Here is a 14,697-nt window from a genome sequence, read left to right as displayed (position 1 = left end):
TCAAAGTTCACATTAGCATCATTTCTCCCTAGCTTTCGTTCCGAAGTCCCGCCATCTATCTCAGCCGTGTTTGTGAACGGGGAGACGGGGGGAACGACTTGAAAGACAGGCCGCCACACGGGATGTTCCGACATTTTGTTTCAGCACGGGGATTGTGGCAGACATCACATAACTGCACGTGTTCCTACAGCTGGGGCGCGTGACGCGGCGTTGCTGACCAAAGAGGGCCGACTAGGGAGTGGGGGTGCAGGAGGGTGGAAGGAGGGTGGGTGGCGCGGTGTCTGCGCGACCTCAAAGGCTGGACTTTGGACGGAGCAGGAAGGGAGATAAGAAGGAGTGGGGGTGGGGTGGGGTGGGGGGGGGGGTGCGGCAAGGGGGTGAAGGGATGGGGAGGGAAGGGGGACAGAGTGTGGGTGGTGGGGGTGACACTGCTGGCACACTATAACACCTGTTATGACAGATTCGAGCGGCAATCAACAGAGCTGTGATTATGAATTCTCACTTATCCCTTTCTAGTTTCATGAACATATGTTTCATGTGAAAAAAACCTATGAACTAATATATATATATATAACATCTTCTCATTTGAAACAGTAGTTTTTAGTGGACAGCAAAGTGATCATGAAAATCTTGGAAATCCTGTGTGGAACAGCGATTGAAAGTGCTGTGCCTTTGCCTTAGGAAATGAGGAAGGTGGCAGAATGATGAAGACCAATACTGTATCCGTGAGGGTCTGGGTTCGACTTCCGCCCTTTCCACCAAGTTTGACTGGATAATCAAACTGAGCGTCTAGTCATTTGGATGAGGCGTTAACCAAGGTCCTGTGTGCAGCACGCACTCGGTGCACTTAAAAATAACCCATGGCAACAAAAGTGTTGTCCTCTGGCAAAATTTTGTTGAATAAATCCACTGTGACAGGTACACAAATCTTTAATATATATGTATACGTGCACTGACGCGTGCGGTGGTTAAATGGTTAGAGTGCTGAATTCTCGCCCACCTTTCCTGAGTTCGATCCCCATCGCACCTGGTGGGTTAAGCATGAAGACAAACAAACAAGGGATATGATACCAGTGCACCCTATCTTCACACTACACACTCTCAGACGGGCGCAATAGCCAAGTAGTTAAACTGTTGGACTTTCAATCTGAGGGTAATTTCGGTAACGGCGCCTGGTGGGTAAAGGGTGGAGGATTTCCGGATCTCCCAGGTCAACATAATTATGTGCAGACCTGCTTGTGTCTGAACACCCTCCGCCCCCCCTCCCCCTTATCCCCGCAACCACCCCCCCCCCCCCCCCCCCCCCCCCCCCCCCCCCCCCCCCCCCCCCCCCCACTACACACACACCCTCCCCCTCTCCCACTTGTGTACACGCACGCAGAAGATCAAATGCGCACGTTAAAAATCCTGTAATCCATGTCAGCTTTCGGTGGGTTATGTAACAAGAACATACCCAGCATGCACATCCCCGAAAACGGAGTATGTCTGTCTACATGGTGGGGTAGAACAAACAAAACGGTGATACACGTTAAATGTTGCATGTCTTTCTGAGCGAGTGTGTGCGTGACTGAAATCTGATTGAATGACACAGAACACGAATCATGAACGCCCAATGGCAGCTGTCAGATGGCTCTACCCAGGCAGGCAGCATGTTGTGTAATAAATAACCCCGTGTTTGTAAAGCGCTTAGAGTTTGATCTCCGGCAGAGAATAGAATCTATATAAGTATCCACATCATTATCATCATGCACTCGAGGCCTGGCCAGCTCGTTGGGTTATGCTGCTGTCGCACAGATGCCTAGCAGATGTGGTGGGTGGTTAGGGGGTGCACGGGAGGGTTAGTACCTCTAGAGGGGGGGCTTGTCACGCTCTTCCGGAGTGGTTCGTCCTCTATTGGTCCCCACCGGCACCCAGCTCTCACCTATGGGTCCTAGAAGTTGCCAGCATGCGGCAGCGCCCAACCACCGGGCAACGGCTTTGACAGGCTGGCTAAACTAGGTGAGGGTAGCCGACGGGTCCTCAAACCCTCGGTGAGTTAGGGCTTGTCTACCCAAGCATGTTAAGACTGGATCCGGCGGACTCTGCGGAAGAAAACCTTCATGGTTCAACGGAGAGGAAGGCGGTTGCTGCAGGCACTGTGGAGTGCTGAGGGCAGGATGAGGCACATAGGCCATCCTGGTCATCCACTGCCATCGTTCTATCTCCAGTCGTCTTGACCTCATCTTGCCACTAGATACAGACGGTCTCGGACAAGAGAGTGAGGTCTACGGTGTGCAACTCCTCCTCACTATAAACAAAGTCATCGCGCAAGTCATCAGGTCATCCTTCATCCCTACCATCATTGCATTTCCCCAAGCCCTGTGGCGATAGGCGAGGGACGAAGCAACAGGTGTGGTACACTGGCAGTCGTAGCCACGGACCTGGCACACAGGTGGCTCAGTGCCATAGGGTCGTTTTTCACCGCTGGACAGCGGGGAAATCGGCACCCCCCCGAGCGATGAGCACCCCTTTTCGGGAAAAAAGGGCCACCTCCATGGCGGGGAAGGGGCTAAAAAGGGTGCCCTAAACATTTGCCCCCACCCCCCACGCATACCGCCTGGGGGACCCACCAAGTGGTCGACACACAAAGGAAAAAAAAGAAGAAAAAAGGAGCCCCCCTTTGACCATTGCCACAGGGAACTGCGTACCTTCTACAAGCACCGGACAACCAAGAGACCACAGCACTCATTGGGGTAAACCCGGGGACAACTTTGACACGCTCCCTAAAGTAGACCAACTAGCAGAAAACAACTCGTACGACCACTACCCCTTTCTTTGGAGGTCGGGGACCTGAAAGAGACGTAGGGCGGTTTTGGTTTGCCAGAAGACAACCCTCTTTGGGAAAAACGCGGGCCCCCCCCGAAAGGAGTGAATGAGCCTGAGTGAGAAACTCCCTTTATGAAAGGGGGAAAATTTCCCACCATTTCACCCTACGCCCCACCAGCCCAAACCCATGAATAAGACAAGTTTCAAAGGGGACCTAACGCGCATCACCACGTTCCCAACGCAGACAACCCAAATCCTTTTTTGGTGATTTAAAACGCAAAGATTTGGCTGTGACAGCACCCCCGGGGGAAGGCGTGAGGGGAAGCGGGGGTTGCAACGAACACAATGCCAACTATTTTTCCCCAGACATTGCCGAGACACCTCTTATCAAAAACACCGTCTTCTCCCCCCAACCCGTAACGGGACGTCAGGATGCATCCTCCTCTGGCTTTGGGCCCCCTCATCGACTTGTCACGTAGGAAGAGGACGGGCAGGACGTACAAGGCACGGGGGCCCATTCCGCCGATGCTGGACAGACCACCGCCTTATCTCCCCAAACCAACCTCCACATCCACCCAGGGCGGCCCGGGGCATAAAAGCACCCAAACGCCTGAATGTCACAACGACTAGCAACAAAACAAGCTTTGCTGACACCCTGGGGAAACCCTTGAGTCCACCGTGGGGGACAACCAAATTGGGGCAGCATGGGCGCACTCATGAACGGTGCAACATTTGCCAGATGCCGGGGGCCTTCTGCCGGGAAACAAAGACTGGTTTATGAGAACTGCACTAATCAAGCAGCTGCGGGAAGACAAACGCCAACCCTAAGACCCACTTGAAGATCCCAATCACATCAAAGAAAACATACTAAACGCACCACACCATCCAGCAACTGGGGCAGATGCGGGATCCGGTTGACAACAAACTATGAGACCAGGCTTTCCCAACAGGCGACATGAAAATTTCAAAAAACGCCTGAAAAAGTCTAGGGGTCCCACCACCTCCGGGGATCGCTCACCCCCATTGATCTCACCCTAACACTGAAAAGGGAGGGGATCCTTAAGATGGCTAAACCCCTTTTTGACAGCGTACAAACCCCGCCCCTTCCCCACAATAGAACCTTACTACTCCCCCTGCCACGTGACCCGTTGGAGCCACCAACTTTTGGGGGAGCCCCAAAAGCTATCCTTCTATCCATGCAAACCCCTGCCAGACTCCATTCCACTAGGTCTAAAAGAAGGGTGGTATGGCGCGACTGAGAAGCTTCACACTATTCCACTCATCGGCAGCATGAGGCATTCCACAGGTTTCCCAAAGTCTTCCATCATACACCGTACAACGAAAAAGGGGAAATCGTCAGGCCTTGACAACCATCGGGAATACCCCCCGCGTCCCACGCAGACTCGGCTAGATCTACCAACCGCTCATAGCGCCCCTTTGACAAGGGCCCTCCTACCAAGAGCCATGTGTTTCCCGGAAAAGAAACCGGGGACAAACACATGGTGTTGGCTCCAGCACTCCGGGAAATGCGGGAACAGAACACGTCTTTACTCCCCTAAGTCATCTCCCAAAGGCCCTTTCGATACTGTTAAAAGGATGGCCTTTGGAGAATCATGGCAAGTACGGATTCCCAGAAAGTTCATCACCATCTACGAAACTACACAGGGGGATCGGCCCAGTCCAAAAAAAGGGGAACTTCAAAAACCTTTCCCCGTCTCCCAACGGAGTCAAGAAAGGGGTGTTTTCTTCCCCACCCTGTTTAAATCTCATTTTTCAGCCAGCTGACAATTTCAAGCACTGACGTAGCATTGGACCCAGGTACCCCCACAGAGGGCTCCCCTTTCAACTCCAGGGGGCTTCAAAAAAAACCAAGGTAAGGAAACACCGTCAACGCTTCCTTTTGCTGTGACGTGCTCTCATGCGCCTCCGAAGCTGACAGCAACACACGTCGACAACCTCTCTCCTGTGACAAATTTGGGCCCCACATCACTCAAAGAAAACTGAGGGGGAGCCCACCCTCCAGGAAAGCCTTACTTGAACCAAACATAACGCGGGCAAAACACTGAATGCGGGGACTTTCACAACCTGGGGATACACCTCTCGCACAGGTTTTACGATACAGGGGAAAGCCAACCCCCCCAAACAGCGCTGCCTTTGCAACCATAAAACATTTTGGGAAAAAGAGGCATCACCCGGGGAAAGAAGCCAAAATATACAAGGGCCATAGTTTTTCACCACACTGTTCTATGGGTTTAATCATGGGCGGTCTTTAAAAAGAAACCCAAAAGCTGAACCACTCCACACCCCCAGCCTCAAAAAACTTTTCCCAAAATGGGAAGAAAAACCCTACCAATGCTCTCTCGTCAAACTTTCCCCATCTCAAACCTCTTGATGCAGCCCACGGGCCCGGGAGGCCATGTTTCGATGCCAACCCCCCGGCTTCCCAAGAAACTCGTACTCCAAAAAGCAAGCACCCCATGGAGGCCAAAAAAGCGCCGCTTTAAAAACACTCTGAAAGCTTCTCTGAAGGCCTTCAAAATCACCCCGAACATGGGGGCTGAAGCAATGGACGACCAAAAATCGTTCCTGTCCACAAAAGGCCCAAATCCGTGAGGCCAACGAATCGCTCAGCAACAACGCAGACAGGCCGGGAAAACAGGCCAGCAAGTCTCCGACACCGCCACCACCCCCGTCCACACGCTCAGAACCTTTCCGGGGGCCCGGATGGCCTGACCATCATCGCGCACCCCACAGAGCCCCAAACCCCCCCACCCCCGGAGACTAGATGGTCCTCGCGACCCGACGACAACCACCACAGCGATTGGTGTAGCGTATAGGGTTTTTCCGAAAGCAACACGCCCCTTAGAAACTAAATTAAAAGGAGAAATAAAAGAAACCTCTGACTTTGCCTTTTTAAAAATTTTCTGCCTTTGCTTGAAATCACATTTTATAGGCTTAACGCCATTTTTTAAACGGATCATTTTCTGTAAAAGCATGTTTAACACGACATGCGTAACTCGAATCGAAACTGTTGCAGATAGTTGCTGACTGGCTGACAATAACTCTCCGCAAAAGTGCAGTTCCAGGAGTTGCTGCTTGTTGCGTGATCTGACGAAGACATGATCATGTAATATTAGCATCCGAAGTTCCAGGGAACTGTTTCAGCGACCAATTCCTGTACATATTTGAAGCTATCTTACCATGAAACAGATGTTGTGACACATGTTTCAGTTATTACTTGTTATCTTAACGTTGATACAGATTCAGTGGCTTTTGTCATAATTAGTGCAGTCATCTTGCGGAACACAAATGACGACCTCTCAGTCTGTGCCAGCCGCTATTTCCGTTGTAGCCTCCCCACCGCGTGCATACATCATTTCAGGTAAATACAAACGTGATGCAAGACCAGGTGACAAACAGGAGCTGTACTAAGAAGATCACACAACGCACCAACAACCTCCTGCCCAGTCACCCCGTGTTGAACCACCATCCCCCAACCCCCCGACCCCTACGCCCCTCCCTTCTCTCCCTCGGCTCCACCTCACACCCTTCCCCCCCTTGAGGGCACCAGACAGCCTTAGGTCACGTGTTTGGCACGCCAGTCTGGGGACAAAACCTGGTGCTGCCTTGCGACAACCACCCTCTTGTTATCTAACCCCGTGGACAATGCCGAAAAACAGTCCACCTATTCATGGGCGCACATACTAGCTTTCAAAAGCACACACACACACACACACACACACACACACTCGTCGCCAGGGGTGACTTCAGCAAGTTCTGTAGCCCCGATGAAGACTTCTGTCACATAACCATGACGGAAATCAAACATCACACACGAATCAATACGGGAAACCCATTCAAAGATGTCAGTAAAAGAGACAGACATCGGGCATCCTCCCATGCTGCCATGAAGAGGTGAGTGCCGGGCTAAACCGGGCTGTAACTCTGCCACAGATAGACGGAAATCATATGCACATTGCCCATCAACCGGTCATCGCCACTACCATCACCCAGTACATCACGGGAGAAGCTGGGCATTATCGCCTGGTCTCACTGATTTATCACCTGATCCATGGGAATAATCCAAGAAGGGTAAAACTGAAAACATGCTGATTATCAAATCAGGGATTTGTTTATCCAGAAAAACGGCCAAGGGAGGGATTTGTTTATCCAGGAAAACGGCCTGAGAGGAGGAATGATTTATTTTCTCTGAGAGATGAAGAGATGACTGACATTTTAGGTGTTAATTGTATGGGAGACTGGGTGTGGGGGGCAGCAATGAAATGAGGGGGAAGGCGGGAAGGGGGTCGTTGTGTATTCACAGATTGAGCTGCCAAATCGACAGTTTGAGAAATGAACTGATATAAAATGCGGGTGCACGCGCGCACACACGTTGTGAGAACTCTTTCATGAGAACCCTAGGAAATGATGAATCCTGAAACATTCTTGGTGAAGTGGTTAGCGTCACGGGCATGGGTTCCATCCTCATATGTCACAAACCAGTGTTGGTCTGTTGTTTGTTTTCGTGGCCTGCTCCTACCCTGAAAGTGTCGTGATGTCTGTCAAGGGAGCAGACAAATGTTGAACATGCACTGGACGAGGACCGAACTTCATGAGAAGCAAAACTAGACAACGGGGGCAGGTATCTAGCAATGAGTTCACACTTCACCAGGAAATGATCAGCATGGCGAGCAGGGAACTCAAAGTCGTGGAGATGGGTGGGAGGGCAGCCAAGCGAAGAGGCAGGCGCGACTCAACGGCCCGTAGCCCAGGTAACACTTGAGTCAGCATGAGTTCATGGACGGTGGGAGATAGGGGATAGTCTCTCAGGCACCAGGGTAGATGTGCTTATGTCTTAGGGTCGTTAGACAGGTGAGTAGGAGATCGAATATAGTAAGATGGAAGAATGTTGTGGTTCCCCCATCTTAACCTAAGTCCATGCAACCCGAAATTCAAAGACTTGAAAATCAACAGACCCTTCATTTTTATCATATTATAAACACTTGATGCTGTCGTCAGGGGAGAAGCAATGATAAATATATAGAAAGTTGTTTTTGGTGGAAAATGCACCGAAATACTATATCACGTGAGTGATCACGTGACGGGAGAAACGCGAGACAGAGGCTGAAGCGAGAAGAGGTGGAAGAAACGAGAAGACGGAAGCGCAGAGACATCTCTGTGAAGAACGGTCATACTCTCCGCCAGCACCAGCACCAGAAGACAGAAGATCCCGAAGACTTCAGCGTTCCATCTGTACTGCAACGAGCTGCAGCAAGGCGACTGACCGGATGTGAGGTTCTACACTTGTGCGAAAAATACACTCCCGGACATCTTGATTCTTCAAACCAGCTCTAGTCGGCAAGAGTGACTTGTGAAGGTATGTGTGAAAAACCTGGCCACGTGGAGAGTAGAATGTCTCCAGATAATGATTAGGATTAGGATTTATATTGTCATTGTAATTCCATGGTGTGTCCGAATTTCATTTGATGTGAGTAAATCAGTAATTACTAATAATCAGTATGTTCTGTCCTCGGTTATGTAAAAGAGGAATGAATGCTCAGCGATTGCTTTCACAGAGCAAAACCAATACATTTCCCCCCAGCCTGGACAAGACTGGGATAAAACAACAACAGAGTGCCAATCACTTCACGGTGCATTTTTGACACTGATATTTTCACCAATGAACCAGTACACCAAACCATCAAGCAGATCAGAGAACCGTAAGACATCAGTTTGGTATGACCACGTAAAAAGATTCCATGGCCTTGATGAAACAATCCGGTTGAGTGAGTGTTGAAAATGTTGAGTGAGGGAGACGGTATAGAAAACAACAACAAACAAACAAAACAAAACAAAAACAAAGAAAAAAAACAAAACCGCTCGTCTGACAGCATTGCAGAATGGGCTGTAGAACCATTCGCAGAAATCCAGGCTTTGATATACAACCGACAGACCCGCAGGAATCTGGTGAAGGGTTCTCCTGTGCAGTGCCCCAATGATTCTTCACAGAGTTAAGTGAGAAGATAAGAAGAACTCAGTTGGAGAAAACGACAGGAGAACTCTGTGTGTGTGTGTGTGTGTGTGTGTGTGTCGGTGTGTGCGAGGAGACATTTATAAAGAATACAAATCGACAGATCAGACCTTCAGGTATGTTCATTGTTATGCAGCATTGTAAACACGCTAATATTGAAAGTGTGTGGAAATGTGGCATTGACAGTGTTTCCATTAAGCGTTTATTTTTCTGTAATTCTATAGATGTTTTTCTTTTTTTTCTTTTTCTTTTTTTCAGTTTAAGGAAATCGCACAAAAGTTTGAAATCAATGTTCCTATTGTAAGGGTTGTTTTACAATCAGATTTAACTGACCAGCCCCCTGACCGTCAGACCTGAGGGCTATCCTTTATGACGTAAATACGCTGTCGTTGCCACTATTAGTAAGTGCTGAAGCCAGGGGTGGTGATAGCGTTTACGTGAACAAGAGGACAGCGTTCACGTGAACAAGAGGACAAATTAGCGTTGTCAGTCCCAGGCAAGAGGAGACGGCGCTAACAGCTCCACGGCTTGCCCGCCTGGCTCTGACCTTCTCTTCCTCACAGCCCTCCTCCTTCAGCAAGGGAGACGACTGGTGTCTGATATCATTGTAACACTGCTACAGTCAATTGGTTCGAGAATGGGATCATGAGATAAAGTGATGTAGAGAGGAGGGGTGGGAGTGGGGGGGAAGGAGGGAGAAAAAAGAGGAATAAAGCGCGCACTCTGGCAGTGTATGCCTCTCCCAGTTCATTATTTGTCTCAGTGTCTCTCTGTGTCTGTCTCTCGCTCTCTACCTCTATGTCTGTCTGTCTGTGTCTATGTCTCTCTGTCTCTGTCTCGATCTCTGTCTGTCTGTTTGCCTGTTACTTTCTGTGTTTCTTTCTGTTCCTGCCTTTCGCTGTCTGTCTGTCCTTGTCACTCTCTTTCTCTCTCTCCATCCCTCTCACCTGTGTCAACCCGGTCATACAGCGAAGAAAACGAAGAATAAACCACACTGCCCGGACATTGTCCACATCTGCACTTCCAGCACCACCTTCACCGTCTGTAAAATGAAGAGTGCTGAATTACAATTAACAGCTTAAATTCTCTCTCTCTCTCTCTCTCTCTCTCTCCATTGCTTGATACAGATAAAGATATCCGTTACGAATATATCTGTTACGTACGTTCAGATAGATATATATATATATATATATATATATATATATATATATATATATATATACCACTCTCTCACTCTCTTGTTCACAGAGACAGAGAGAGAGAGAGAGAGAGAGTTATCTTATCGTATTTTCCAATCACTTTCCACCTTCAGAATGGAACAAATAAAATACGAGGCTAACTCGATATGTTTCCAAATAATATACATAACCGAACCGACAACACAAGAGTGCAGAACAATACCGTTTCACCTGTAATGCCCACTGTTGTTCCAGCTCCACACAGATTGACCACATGGTAGGTAAAGGCACCTCCCGATGTCCGTGTTCTGAGTTGGAAGCGGGATTTTCGTGCCATGATTTACAGCTATTCTTGTCATTTCCAATGAAGTTTATAGTGTTCATCGCATCACGTTTAGAATCTGTCTCCATCAAGGACTATTGTCTTCAAAGGGTAAAAAACACTTTGAAGAAATACACATTATTACAAACAATGGCAAACCAAGAAAACGTTTCCAACGGGAAGTGACTGCAGAGGCAAAGAGCTATCCATGGTGAGACAGTTAACATGGTGAACAGTTGACCGAAAAGCACAGACTTCACTGTCTTTGATCATCATAGGGATCAGAGACGTTCCGTCCCATCAGGTCTTCATCACATGGCCGCTGAACTAAAGACGACGGGTGCGTTGGCCGAATGGTTAGATAGCTGGATTCTCGCCTGAGTTTCCTGAGTTCGATCCCCGATTTCGGCGCACCTGGTGGGTTAAGGGTGGAGGCTTTTTCCGATCCCCTAGATCAACATGATGTGCAGATTTACATGTGGCTAAACCCCATCCGTGTGTACAGGCAAGCAGAATTGTGTCATTCAAGTCAGCGGTCAGTGATTTATGAAAGCAAGAACATACCCAGCACGTATACCCCCGTTCCCCGACAAAACCGAGTAGCTGCCTACATGTCGAGGTAAAAACGGCCCCACACACGTAAAAGCCCATTCATACATGTATACGAGTGAAGGTGGGAGTTTCAGCCCTGAAGAACTACAGGCGGACAGAACAGGTGACAGTCACATAGTTTCAAAAATTCAAGGGAGGAAAATCAAACAATGCTTAGGATAGGGTAACTGGGGAAGACGACCATGCCTGGAAAATAGTGCCTGGGGAAAACGACCATGCCTGGAAAATAGTGACTGGGGAAGACGACCATGCCTAGGATATAGTGACTGGGAAAGACGACCATGCACACGATATAGTGACTGGGGAAGACGACCATGCCTAGGATATAGTGACTGGGAAAGACGACCATGCCTAGGATATAGTGACTGAGGAAGACGACCATGCCTAGGATATAGTGACTTGGGAAGACGACAATGCCTAGGACATAGTGACTGGGAAAGACGACCATGACTAGGATATAGTGACTGGGGAAGACGACCATGCCTAGGATATAGTGACTGGGGAAGACGACCATGCCTAGGACATAGTGACTGGGGAAGACGACCATGCCTAGGACATAGTGACTGGGGAAGACGACCATGCCTAGGATATAGTGACTGGGGAAGACCACCATGCCTAGGATATGGTGACTGGGGAAGACGACCATGCCTAGGATATAGTGACTGGGGAAGACAACCATGCCTAGGATATGGTGACGGGGGAAGACTACCATGCCTAGGACATAGTGACTGGGGAAGACCACCATGCCTAGGATATAGTGACTGGGGAAGACGACCATGCCTAGGATATGGTGACTGGGGAAAGACGACCATGCCTAGGATATAGTGACTGGGGAAGACAACTATGCCTAGGATATGGTGACGGGGGAAGACGAACATGCCTAGGACATAGTGACTGGGGAAGACGACCATGCCTAGGATATAGTGACTGGGGAAGACAACCATGCCTAGGACATAGTGACTGGGGAAGACGACCATGCCTAGGACATAGTGACTGGGGAAGACGAACATGCCTAGGACATAGTGACTGGGGAAGACGACCATGCACACGATATAGTGACTGGGAAAGACGACCATGCCTGGGATATAGTGACCGGGGAAGACGACCATGCCTAGGATATAGTGACTGAGGAAGACAACCATGCCTAGGACATAGTGATGGGGAAAGACTCCAAGACGAAGCAGCAGTTTGGGTCTTACCTCACGAGAACTTTCCTGGGAAATTCAACAGACCCTAAATTCCCAGTAAACAAACGGTGGCATGTTTCTTTGGAAAACAAACCGGGCCATGTAGTCACAATAGCATAGCACTTAAAGCCAGGAAGACGATGACGCATACTGGTGTGTCAATCTGTGCCGCCCCATGGTCATGAAGGCATGGTGCAGGACAGTGTCCCTATAACGTACCGAAAGTCTCCACTTGCATTATGGCAATGTCAGCACTCAACACTGCAGTAGTGACTTCCTGACAGAAAACAGCTGACAGATGGTCACCTTGGCCCTTTCCTCCTTGTCAAAGCTACAACAGGTATGCTGAAGAGGCAGGACAGTTTTTCGAGGCCGCCATTTTGGACCTACCCAGATTAGGATGGCCGGGTGGTTTGAAATGATGGCAGAGTGTGGGCACACTCACTGCAAGAAGAGTCTTCCAGCTGGACCAGACATTTTGTTAGAAAGCTCTGTCCATATATCTATCGAGTGGTCTTTCTAGAAAAAAAAAATCCTGTCAGGATGACAGGCTGACTAAAGATATCCAATGTGTTTTTGACCTATGACATGACAAGGTCATTTTGATAGATAAGAGTTTGGAGAAAGGTTTGTGATGACAATGACAACTGTCATCAAAATCATATTTTTGGCCCACTGTTGAAATAGTTTCCTAGACTTGTGACCTTGAACCGGAATCAAGGTCATGGTCAAGGTAAACATTATTACTCCACTTGCGAGATACTGAAAAGACCAATCGATTCATATTTGTGGCTAAAAGATCAGTTGAGCAGTTTCCGAGAAATCCTGTCCACGACAGACAGACAGACAGGCAGACAGACAGACAGACAGGAATCCTGTTCGAGGACAAAAAGACAAATCCTGTCCAAGATCAGACAGACAGACAGATAGACAAACAGGCAGAAATTGTGTGCACTGACAGACAGACATACTTACAGACAGACACAAAACCAGTCAACAGACAGACAGACAGACGGACAGAAACAGGCACTGAGCACGTCCGCACTATCTGTCTGCTTCCATTTCTCTAGGAACGGAAGAAACAAATCAGGAGAGCGATTAAAAAAAAAAAAAAAAGTATTTAGAAAGGTGTAAACATTTTGAATGATAAAATGAAAATGAAATATACTAGAATGAAATAAAAGCACAAAAACTGCGTAAAGTAATAAAAAATATCTTGTCCAGTGAAACTGACACGAAGGGGATTAAAGGGAAGATTTAAGACTTGTCCCTTTCTGCATTAAAAAAAAAAATCGTTTATTTATTTGCGAAATGGAATGAAGAGCTAAAAATATATTAAGCTTTCTCCGCTTTCATGCCACTGACACAGGGGATAGAAATCGATAGAACGATCCCCGATTCTCACAAATCTAATCATTGTGAAAACGCCTCTCAGCTTTTCCGCTATGGTCCCTGTCTGCTCCCATCTGAACCGGGGGACCTTGTTTTCTGTTACCCGTGTGGCCTAATCTGTCAGCCTCTCGCTCTCTGTCTATCAGTCTGTCTGTCCGTCTGTGTGTGTGTGTGTGTGTGTGTGTTCTTCATAATGCATGTCCTTATGTACGATTTTTGTCTCTCTCTCTCTTGTGTGTGTGATGTGTGTGTGTGTGTGGGGGGGAGGGGAGGGGGGTGGTGAGGGGGGGGGGGGGGAAGAGAGAGAGAGGGAGCGGGGGTGGTGGAGGCTGTGGTAGCAAGCACGTGCTACGCGCGTGTCGCACGTGTTCCCTCTCTACGCTTTCTCATTGTGACTCACACAGAAATTAAGGGGTTGAGGAGAAACGGGAGGGATGTGGCGGTGGTGTGTGGGTGGTTGAGGGAGGTAGGCAGGGTAGGTGGACTGGATGGATATTGAATGTGTCCCTCATACCTCTGTCTTCTAGCACTGCCGCCATCATAGTGACGCCATGATTGTGACACCATCATAGTGACGCCGTTGTTGTAATGTCATATTGACGCCATCAAAGTGACGCCATCCTCACAGTACTGCCGTCATCATAGTAACGCCACCATAGTGACACAATCATAATTACGCCATCATAGTGACGCCATCATCACAGTGACGTCATCATCATTCTGCTGTGTAACTATGGCTGACGGATCGAATCTTTATAACTTTTCACTTAGCCCTAGCAAGCGCAATACTGCATACATCGAGTTGAAAAATATATCATAAAATAAAACCATCTTTTTCTTTCCTGTAAGTGTTTCTTTTTTGTGTGTAAGGCAGTGTGAGTGAAACTGATCGCCCGAAGTGGAGTAACCTTCGCTCTTCAAAACGCAGCGCGGTAAAAAAAAAAGTTGGCCGGCGTCTGCGTCTGGTCTGAGAGGGCTGGTGACAAAAAATATGTTACAGACATTGCTCCTTACAACGAATAGACTTGATGGACCTGTCAAATAAAAGATCACGTTCTCGACTTTTACGTGCATGGGCTGTTTTGGATTGGTATCTTTAAATCGACCTATAAAAAAAAAAATATAAAAACATTGCTAAAAATTTACCCTTTCTGTTTTGGACGCTCTACT

The sequence above is a fragment of the Babylonia areolata genome, chromosome 17 (assembly GCF_041734735.1).
Source record: "Babylonia areolata isolate BAREFJ2019XMU chromosome 17, ASM4173473v1, whole genome shotgun sequence".
Taxonomy (NCBI): Eukaryota; Metazoa; Mollusca; class Gastropoda; order Neogastropoda; family Buccinidae; genus Babylonia; species Babylonia areolata.
The sequence above is the reverse complement of the archived record's forward strand: the minus strand, read 5'-3'. Positions refer to the sequence as shown.